We start from the raw sequence: 11,972 nt of genomic DNA on the forward strand, positions 1-11,972 counted from the left end.
CTCTGCACCGCTTTCGTAATCATAATCACTATCAGCAGGACGAGGAACTTCATCATCATCTACTTCTAGATCAATTGATGTAGGAGGAAGAGAGTTGGACAAAATGTCATTTACAAGGACTTCAGCCCGGAGATGAACTTGGCGAAGAAGTGCTCTTTGATGATTCCTATCTTGAATATCTTAAAATAAGCAAGATAATCAAGTCTTCTTTCTGCTCGGTCGCGAGAACCAGTAAGGGTAGAGACGAGCAAGGCATTCTCTTTGCGAATTTTAGCATATTTAGCCTCCAAATCAGAAACAGAAGAATGAAGATTCTTCTCAGACTCTGCGAAAAATAGAATACAAAATTTTGTTAAGATAAGGAATTCAGAGAGATATGAAGAAAAGATAATTAAGGCAGTCAAGACTACCTTCCTTTTGCGAAATAAGGTGTTGAATCAAGGATAGACAACTATTCTCCCAATGGTCCATTGCGTCATCAAATTTATCTCCAACTAAACCTTTAAGTCGAGACTGAAGATTTTTCTCTTTAGAAACAAGGAAGGCATTTTTCTTCGCAAGAGAAGAATAAGATTCTTCTAATTTGGAATATTGTTCTTTAAGCTGATTTGCCTTCACACTTAAAGCTATTCTACCTTGAATGAGTGTATCTCTTTCAGCGATAGATGATTCTGTTACTTCTTTAAGTTCATTTCTCAAAGAGCGAAGAGATTTCTCTTGGTCAGCACATACTTTTTGGAGAATACTAAGTTGTTGCGAAGATATCGCCATCTTGTTTAAATAAGTTCGCTTCTCTTGAGATAAGGTTTTATTCTCATCTGATAAAGTTTCCATCCCTAAATTAGCTTTGGTTAAAGAATAAGAAAGACGAGATACTTCATTACTTAATAGATCTTGTCTTTGAACTAATTGGGTATTTTCATTGGTAAGATTATTTATTTGATCAAGAGAATATGAATAGAGGTTATCTATTGGTTATATTGATCCATCAATATTTCTTTATCAACACGGGCTTCTTCAACAGCAGATTCAAATTGATATCTCTCCATTATTCGTTTCTGATTTAATGCTTAAAATGCGAAAGAGGGATTTAAAGGATAATTAAACATGGGAAGGATAAAACCATCGAAAAGGCAAATTAAATACATAGATGAGGAAATCATACCTCTTAATTCATAATTCTTCTTGCGAAGATTGTCACGATCCAGCAAAACATTATGAAGTTTCTGATTTTGAAGACGAAGAGCATTACATTATTTTTCTAAAGCTGTCTGCGAAGCAGGATTGTCAGAACCCAAATGCTTGCTCAGAATTTCGCAAACATTAGACTTGATGGGATCAGTAGAAGACTTCTTTCCATCATCCAGAATCTCAGATAAAACCTTGAAAGCAATATCTATCCCTTCCACGGTTTCTTTCGACAGGGGAAGAGACTTGGGTAGAGAACTAGTAGAGATAGAAGGTTGAGAAACATTCTCAATGGGAAGAGAAGAGGTTTCATTCGCAGAAGGATCCACAAGGGGAATTTCAATCATATAAAGATTAACTGGAGAAATGAAATCAGAGGAAGCATTTTCGCGAGTTGGAGATAAAGGTTTATCTTGCGAAGATGTCGCAGGAGATTTGGAAGAAATGAAATCAGAGGCAGCATTTTCACGAATTGGAGATAAAGGTTTATCTTGCGAAGATGTCGCGGGAGATTTGGAAGAAATGAGTAGGTGGAAGGGAACAGAAGTTGGAACAGTCTTGAGGTGGCGAGATTTCTTGTGAAGTTTTTGAAGATCTTTATCTCCCTGCGAATTACAATCTAGATAAGAAACAGAGGCAACAATATTGTTATTAGAAAAAGATAGTGTTTCTTACTACCTTCTCATTCACATACTTTCTTTTATGTGCGACAACCTTATGCTGTGATTTGGGATTGTTAGGGTTCTGAACTGTAAATTTAGTGTTGGAGCCGCTTTTGATGAAATAACAAGAGTATGGGAATCACATAAACAACATCAAATAAGGCAATAAACAAGATTAATTTCAAATATATCAATTTCAGCAAAACTCATAAGGAAGAAAAGAGAAGACTAACCTTGATGAATCCATGAAAAATGATAGCAGGGAGATTGTATCGAAGAAGATCACGAACTATGAAGATCTAGTTTGAAGATGAAGAAGAACTTAAAAATATTGAAGAGGAAAGAAGAAAAGTTGCAATAATGGAATTTGCAGAAGAACGATGAAGTTGCAGAGAGAATAAAAGGAAAGAAGAAGGGAGTGAAAAGAAATATATATAGAGGGAATTTTTCCTCGAGAAAATAAACACGGTTAATGCGGAAAGATTTAAGCGGTTAAAAAGTAACGGTTACAAAAGTCGTGTCGAGAAATAAATGGAAGAAAGAACACGTGTTATAAATGCAGAATATGAGAAGATAAGCAGTTGCGGCATTTCTCACATCATTCTCTACTTTGCAGAGAAGATATGAGAAGAGGCAAGATGTAGGATCAGAATCTCGCAACAATTATGTCTCAGCGAAATTATCAATGGTACATACAATAGTGTCGCAGAATAATTTCAGAAACGACGTCAGCAAGGAACATGAGAAAGATGTGATAGTCGAAAATAAAAGACAGATTAGCTGTCATCCACTATGTATTTTCTTATAAATAGTCATTCGAGTTGTAAAGAAAGGGAGATCTTTTTTGAGTAAGAAACAAGTAAATAGGAGAGAGAAAGTTCAGAGCAGAGATCATTCTTGACTTCTTTATCTTTCTTGTAAGAACATTCAAAAATTAATCAATAAAATTAAGAGTGTAAACCTAAAAATGAGTTGATCAACAATGAAATAATATGAGGGGTGTAGTGTAGGATTTCCTGCAACTACACCCAAGATGATGATCTTTTCTAACTCTAGAGATATGATCTTGTGGAGAAAATGTACTAATGTGAGAATTCTCGGAGATAGTTAAATCTCTCTTAATTCTTTCAATGAGATTTTCATAATATTTTCTCATTCTAAGGACTTCCTTATTATTCACATTAGTGTGATCATCTGAAACAACTATCGGAAATTCCTGATTGTTTCTTTTGGCAGAGATTCACTCTTTCCCTTCCTTCTGGAGTCGTTCCTCATCAAAACCAAAACTGTTTCGATATGGGTGCGGAGGAACCTTTTTCCAGAAGCGATTATCAACTCTTTCCTCTGACTCCTTTGAGTTGATCTTATCGGGATGTGGTATAATCTGTCTTTCCACTGAGGAATGATCTTTCAGTTTTTTAAGACATGAAACTTCCTTCAAAATTTTTACCACTGTATGTTGAAGAAGTATAAATTTCCTGTCAAGTGACTGAAAATTGTATTCCTTACAATCACCACGGAATCAGTTCAAAGTTTCCTTTGGACAAGATTTTGTTTGATCATCAGTATATCTAATATCTGGTTTCTCATCCTCTTCTAACTTGATGTAGTTGGGCAAACTACCATCATATTGATCTGTTTCAGATGTGATTAAACCGGTTTTATCACAGTCTGTAAAATTCGAGCAAGGACTTTTAGTTTCCGCATCAGGAGAAATCACAACAGCATCATTAGTCAGAATCATAGGACGTGTCTCTTTATCTGTAAGAGATTTACCAAGAGCTTCTAGTTTGACAGCAAGATCCAATTTCTTTTTGGCTAGACAATTCAGTTGAATGTCTTTTTCTCTGATCTCCTGTTTAAGAAGATTTGACTCTGTCTTTAAAATAAGTACTTTAGAAGACAGAGATTGTATAGGCTTTAGGAGTTTTACCAATTCTTGATCAGCATCTTCTCTATCATCAGAGATAAACATAGATGTTTTCGTAACTCCAGGGTCATTATTCAACGAAGTAGTAACATCTTCAATTTTGAGTATTTAGACTCTTGCATAACGTTAACTAAATCGACCATTAGATTCATTCTTATAGGTTGGATCGCACCAAACACAGATTGTTAGATCTTTTCGTGTTTGCCTGCTCTGATACCAATTGAAAAGGCGAGGGTACCCAAATATACCTCAAGCTAAAAAATTTCCTACCTATAACTCCTTTCTCCGAAAGTGACTGTCTATGGACAGGTTCAAGACAATACAACGAATCGGTTCACACTTCGTGTGATCGTCTGTGGATACGAGATCAAGACAATACAATAACGAAGTATGTTTACTTGATACAAAGGTTCGGACTTAACGAAACACAATAGGATTGCTTATCAAGTAAATAAGAATTAGCGTTTGTGCGATTTACTTTAATTATAATAAAACAATTATAATGCGGAAATATAAAGTAAATGACACAGCAAAATTTTGTTAACGATGAAACCGCAAATGTAGAAAAATCCCGGGACCTTGTCCATAATTGAATACTCTCAGGATTAAGCCGCTACACAAAATTACACCAACTTCGTATAGTTGATACCAAACAACTAAACCTATAGTTCACCTAGTTCCGTTTGTATTCCTACGCCTCCAACTTATAAATAAGTCACGTACTTGGAACAATTCCTTTGGTTCGTATTCCAAAAAGTAAAGGAACAACAAATCTGTTTGGTATCAACTCTTTTCAACCAAGTGATATGAGTCAAACAAAGGCTCTTCCGTTTATCTTAGCATAAACTCCTTCATCAGGTCCTTAGATCTTTCTTATGTTAAATTACCGAAGTAGTCGTTTAAGATTAAGCCAACAACACTCTTAATCCAAAGAATTGTGTTGATGCCGATCTACTCAATTAATCAATCCAATCTATCACAAAGATAAACCGATTATTAATTGTATCCTCTTTTACCAAAACAAGTATTGTGCACACCAAAGATTATAAAACCCAAGTCATATCTTCAATATCTTCTTTGTCTCCAAATCTTCTTAAATCTTCAATAAAAACCTGCACACCATCACTTGAATCTCTTATGATCAATCACGCACAGAACGGAGTCTGTTAACAATGGATTATCACAAGATTGTCTTTAGAACTCACAACAGTCTAAAGATCCCTGTCGAAACTCTGAATTAGTTTGAGTGAATCTTATAACAGAAGAGAAGATTCTCAAGAATAAACAAACTAGGTGCAATCAATTTTCAACCACCATTAATCAATCAAGTCAATCGAAAACAAAAGATAAACCGCAATTATCTAGTTTCCCACCAACAGTACACGCTACAGCTTCTAAATCCCAAAGAAGACTTTAAATTGAGAGGTCGTAAGAGATTTCGCCTAATTAGGTTACTCTCCTCTCCGAATAGGCGGCTACACCAGTAACAACAACAAAAGAGGAAGTTTGTTGTTATGAAGGATTAGTTTGCTAGAAAGGCAAACTTCAAGTATTTATAGACAAGGAAGTTTGGACACCAAGGAATTTCCAAAACCAAAAATATTATTAAGATATTCATCAAAGCACAAATTCGGTTTTCATATTTCCTGGAAATGCTCTGTCCAAAAATAATGATTGAAATCTCTCGGAAAATCTAATTAGTAAATGTACATTACTAATTCTGGAATTTCCCTACAAAATGAAATTAATAACCTTAATTAAAAGATTCTTAACTTACTTATGTTTCGATCCTGGGATTCTCTTCCCTTAGCCGCTAAGTAATATCTTTGAACAATTAAAGAAATAAACATTCATAGCACGTGTTCAAAGTATGTCGACATCCTTACTTTGTAAGTTGTCTTTCACACTTACAACCTGGAAACCGATTTGCCACACTTCCAAACAAGTTTAGAATTGGTTCATCTAACTTTCAAGAATTATGTGATTGATCAAACCAATATTCAATCACAATCATGGGTTTAACGGTTCTACCAAAACAAATTTCGGTTCTACCTCCATGTGAGTACTGTGCATAGTCAGACTAGCTTTCCAAAATTCTTTTGACTAGGTACTAGGATCGGTTCCCCACATATAAACGTGTTGCACATGTCCATAGGATCGGTTCCCCTTTGCCTAAAACCGTGTTGCACATGTCCATAGGGTCGGTTCCCCTTTCTGCTATAAACCTTGTTGCACCCCATACAAGGATCGGTTTCCCTTTGTGATGTATTGCACCTCTTACTAGGATCGGTTCCCTTTCCCATATTTGGTCAGACAAAACACAAACCCGATCATACCATCTCAGGTGATTACTTAAGATCGGTTTCACTAATAAAAGTCATACCAATACATAAGTCAGGCCTTTGTGAATAGTTTTACCAAGAACACAAACAAGTTGTGAGCGGTTATACTCAATCACACATATTGGTTGTTCATAAGATATGCAATGAATAACAAAACCAATAACACCTGGCAATTTCCTTTTCGGTTCACAAACGAGTTTATGAACTTACTTCCTTAGAACACATGTAAACATTGTTCCCTAGGATGAAATCCTCACCTCATACCCATACATAATCACAATAGCATTCAAATGATTATGGCGATGTCTTATCTACGAAGTTTAATGGTTAAGCAGTAAACCTCGTATTGTATTCCTTAATAATATGTCTATCTAGAGTTCAAATATGCTTCGCAGTTATGTTTTCAATATGCACGACTTGAAAGATACGTTAGGGAATGAAACAGTTCAAGTCAAATATCACTAACCTCAAGTGGAAGGATGATTGTTGTCGTTGTAGCTCGTTGCTTCTTCACATCTTCAAGACTTCGCAATACTTGTAATGTCTCATATCATAATACTTTCAAGCTAACCTATACGAAGTTGACTCTAGTACATAATCAAGCGACTCTTAACATGTGTTTTGATTCACTAAAATATGACAACCAAACTTGACATACCAACGCTTGGTGGGTTCAACTGAGCCATGCTCTAACACATGGGTGAAGCGTAATAATCCTTCCACGGAGAATAAGGAGAGAAATAAAAACAAAAACAAAAATAATATACAACATACAACTACCTCGTTGGTCAATCAAGGTAAATAGGGTCCTCCGGAGGGACCTCCTCAATATCACATGTAGGAAAAGGCTTTAAAAAGGGATTCAATCTCTGACGCTAACCTTTGAAGAAATACTACCATCTAGTGTCTCAATTTCAATAGCTCCATGAGGAAAAACAGTGCGGACCACAAAAGGACCGGTCCACCGAGAGCGGAACTTTCCGGGGAATAGATGCAAACGAGTATCATACAGAAGAACTTTTTGACCTGGAGAAAATGACTTTATTAAAATATATTTATCATGCACAAGTTTCATTTCTTTCTTATACTCCTTAGCACTATCGTATGCATCTCTACGAATCTCATCCAACTCATCGAGTTGGAGCTTTCTGTGAGCTTCTGCCTTGTCATGTGAAAATTTTAGCTGCTTAACAGCTCAATATGCTTTACGCTCTAACTCAGCAGGTAAGTGACATGCCTTTCCAAATACCAGACGGTAAGTGACATTCCAATGGGGGTATTAAACGCAGTATGGTAAGTCCATAAGGCATCAGTAAGCCTCGACGATCAGTCTTTCCTATTAGGATTAATTTTTTTCTCTAGAATAAGTTTAATTTCCCTATTGGATACCCCTACTTGACCACTATTTTGTGGCTGGTATGGGGTAGATAATTTACCCCAGCGTTGCGGCATTCGAACAGTAACAAGCTAATTCACTATATTCGCATACCAAGGTGATTGGGAAACAAAGAATAATTTTTCATCAAGAAATCTATACCTTATAGGAAGGGATTCACCAGGGGAATTAACAACTAGCCTAAACAAGTGGTCTGCTACTACATTTTCTACACCCTTTTTGTCTCTAATGTCTGTAGAAAATTCTTGTAACAAAAGGATCCATCTAATCAATCTAGGTTTTGTATCCTTCTTAAACAAAAGATATTTCAAAGTAGCATGATCAGTACAAATTACGACTTTAGAACGTAATAGGTAGGATCCAAACTTATCTAGGTTGTGAGTGAAGTTTTAAGATTCTCAAAAGTCTCTAAACAAGCATCATCAAAGATAAACTTAACATCATTTGCAAGCAAATTGCAAAGAGGTCAAGAAATCAAGCTAAAATCCTTAATGAATCGACGATAAAAACCTGCATGCCCTAGGAATGACCTAATATCTTTTTCGGTTTTTGGGATGTGTAAAGTCTTAATAAGGCCAACTTTGGCTCTGTCTACCTCTATACCCTTTGAAGATACGATATGCCCTAAGACAATTCCTGATTTACCATGAAATGACATTTTTCCCAATTAAGCACTAAATTCTTTTCCTTACATCTAGTCAACACTAGTGTCAAATGATGCAAGCACTCATCAAAAGATGAACCAGACACTATAAAGTCATCCATAAAGACCTCTAAAAACCATTCTACCATGTCAGAAAATATGCTCATCATACAACGCTGGAAAGTCGCAGGGGCATTATATAACCCCAAAGGCATGCGTCTATACGCAAAGGTACCAAAGGGACATGTAAAAGTTATTTTCCTGGTCTTCCGGGGAAATCTCAATCTGATTATATCCAGAATAACCATCTAAGAAGAAGTAGTTACTATGTCTTGATAATCGTTCTAGCATCTGTTCGATGAAGGGAAGGGGAAAGTGATCCTTCCTAGTGACCTTGTTCAATTTCTTATAGTCGATACAGACACATTGTACCGTGGTCACTCGAGTTGGGATTAACTCATTATTCTCGTTCTGAAATACAGTAATACCAGATTTCTTGGGAACAACCTGAACGGGGCTGACCCACTTACTATCCGAAATTGGGTAGATAATGTCTGCATCTAACAATTTAAGAACCTTGATTCGAACTACTTCTTTCATATTAGGGTTAAGTCGACGTTGCATCTCCCTAGAAGGTTTAGTGTCTTCCTGTAAATAAATATGATGCATACAAACAGCAGGACTTATACCCTTAATGTCTTATATGGTCCACTCTAAAGCTTCCTTGTTATTTTGAAGTACGGTTACCAACCTACTTTCCTGATCACTATCCAAATTGGATGTTACAATCACATGTTAAGTATCATATGGGCCTAAAAACACATATTTCGGGGTATCTGGTAGTTGTTTAAGGTCCAACTTATGAGGCTCTTCTAAAGAAGGGATTAGGTTAGACTTAGAAATAAGGAGTGGTTCGAACTTAGGTTTCCATCTATTACTAGTGTCTATCAAAGGAGCGGAATCTAAAAAAGCATTCACCTCATTAATCACACTACCATCATCAAAATCAATGCCAAAGTGGGCTAGGCATTTCTCCAATGGATCTTCTAACAAAGTATTTGGTAGTGACTCTTCGACTAATGTTCCTATCATGTTTACCTCTTCTATGCTCGAGTCATCTACTTCATAGGGTATCTTACTAATATTGTAAATGTTCATCTCAATAGTCATGTTACCAAAAGACAAATTCATAATACCATTCGGTCGCATTGGATGCATTTAAGAATGTGCGACCTAAAATTATAGGTATCTGGTTTTTTGGGTGTGGTACAGGTTGAGTATCTAGGATAACAAAACCCACTGGATATATAAACTTGTCGACCTCAATTAGAATCCTCTATGACACCACGAGGAATTTTCACAGAATTATCAGCTAACTGAAGTGTTATCTTGGTAGGTTTCATTTCACCAAGCCCTAGCTCGAGGTACACATGGTACGAAAGTAAGTTCACATTGCCACTTAAGTCAAGTAAAGCTTTTTCTACCCGGTAGTTACCTATTGTGCAAGCAATGGTAGGGGAACCTGGGTCTTTTTATTTAGGAGTTATGGTGTCTTGGATGATCGAACTTACATGAGTAGCTAAAAAGGTTTTCTTAGGGACATTTAGCTTTCTCTTTCTCGTACACATTTCCTTAAGGAACTTAGCGTAAGCAGGAAGTTGCCTAATTGCATATAATAAAGGAAGGTTTATGGTAACTTGCTTAAAAACCTTCAATATGTCATTGAAATGGGACTCCTTTTTGGTTGGTACTAGCTGTGGGAATGGGGCTTCATGAACAACTTTGGTTTTTCCAGGAACCGAATTGGCATCATCAGAAAATTTATCAGTCTCTTCAGCTATGGATGGCCGTGAGGGGTGAACTACAGTATGTTCACTATCGTGAATGGTTACCTTATTGTCTACAACTCTACCACTCCCAAGGGTGCCAATAGCATTCAATTGATTTGATGGTTTTCCACCTACTTCATGGACTCCTCCAGGGTTGGGTTGTGTTTTACTAGGAAACTTACCTTTTTCTCTCAAAGACTCATTTATCTGACTAACCTGGTTTTTTAACTCGGAAATAGCCTAAGTATTAGCTATGGCCTATATTTTTACTTTCTTCTATGCCTCGTGTAAGCGATTGGTGAATCTTTTCAGCATTTCGAATAAATGAAGCAAGAGTTTCTTTTAAGCTCATGACTTTCTTATCTGGAGGGTTCTAAAACTGTGTTGGTCCTAAAGGATTCTTAGTATAGCCAAAACCTGGGGAGTATTAGAGTTACTAAATTGACCTTGATTCTGGCCCTTAGACCATGAAAGGTTCGGATGGTTTCTCCAACCAGGATTGTAGGTTTCTGAATATGGATCAAACTCTTGACGGTTATCAAATTTAGTGTTATTATAAAGAGCATTTGCTTTCTCTTCAATAGTATGGCCTTCTCAAAAAGGCTTCATTCTACCATTAGAGTGACCCAATTCTATAGCTTCTAACCTTTTTTCTGTAGCAACAATTTTGGCATCTGATTTAAAGTTTCCTTATATTATATTAACGTTTCCTCTGCCTAAAAGAATTTTTTTCTGGGGTTCCCTACTATTTTTCCATTGCTGGGTTTTCTCGGTGATTTCATTCAAAAATTCGATCGCCGCATCAAAAGTTTGATTTTCAAACCCACCGGTGTACGGAGACTCAACCATGGTTATTATCGAATAATCTAAACCCTCATAAAGGATCTGAACTAGCCTAACCTTTTCTAAACCATGATGAGGACATTGGGTTAATAAATCATTGAACCTTTCCAAATACCTATACAACAATTCTCCCTCTTGCTGGGAAAATGTGCATATTTGCGTCCTAATAGACGATGTTTTGTGCCTAGGGAAAAACTTATTGAAAAAAAGGCAGATGTGAGTTGTTCATAGGTTTCAATTGACTCGGAAGTCAAACTATATAGCCAATATTTAGCTTTATCTCTCAGGTAAAAAGGGAATAACCTAAATTTCAACGCATCATCATCTAGGCCTCTAATTCTTAGGGTACTACAAATTTCCCCAAAATACCTAACATGAAAATATGGGCTTTCATTTTCTTTCCCTAAAAAGATTGGAAGCATCTGTATGGTCCCAGGTTTTCAGTTCTTAATTTGCCTCCATTTCAGCTAACTTGATACACGAAGGACGAGTGGTCCTAGTAGGATTTAACAAAGTTTTCAAAGTTCCCATTTCTGGCACTATCGTATTACTAGGTTTCTCACCAAGAGACGAACGTTCAAAACTAGACTTTCCAAAATCAGAGGCCTTTAAATTAAGGTATTCAAGATTCTTGTTTCCTAAAATAGAACCACTAGGTTTTTCTCTAAAAAACCTACCTAGCGCGTCGCTTTTACGTTCACGCATACACAGGAATTCAACAAAAATATGTGCACATACAAATGATGGGCTCACTAATTTAGGTAAGCTTGGGTTACCTACAGGAAAATATACCTACAATCAAAGACTGGTCAAAGAGACGAGGCTGAGGTTTGTGGACTTTCAGCTGGTAACTCCCATAAGGCCCAATGCACGGGTTCAGCTTACTAATCCACGAGTTTTCCTAAATCGGCGATCTGACGAGGGATGCAATTGGTGTGTGCAAGTGGTTTTTTTTCAACATATAATAAAAATAATAACAAGCAACCAAATAAAAGAAAATTACAAGTTCAAAAAGGAAATAAAGAAACTAATAAATAAAATTTCTTAAAAATAAAATCTTTGGCTTTCTCCTTTTATGGCAAGCAAGTTCATTTTTCCAACTTTAGCTTCAAGTCAATCCTGCACACCAAAAAGAAAAA

At 36.4% G+C, this 11,972-nt stretch overlaps 1 pseudogene; it reads left to right on the forward strand.

Moving 5' to 3' along the window:
• Nucleotides 1-10,897: 10,897 nt before the first annotated feature.
• LOC113341573 lies at nt 10,898-10,997 on the forward strand (annotated as a pseudogene).
• The last annotated feature ends 975 nt before the right edge of the window (nt 10,998-11,972 follow it).

Source organism: Papaver somniferum, chromosome 1 (assembly GCF_003573695.1).
Source record: "Papaver somniferum cultivar HN1 chromosome 1, ASM357369v1, whole genome shotgun sequence".
Taxonomy (NCBI): Eukaryota; Viridiplantae; Streptophyta; class Magnoliopsida; order Ranunculales; family Papaveraceae; genus Papaver; species Papaver somniferum.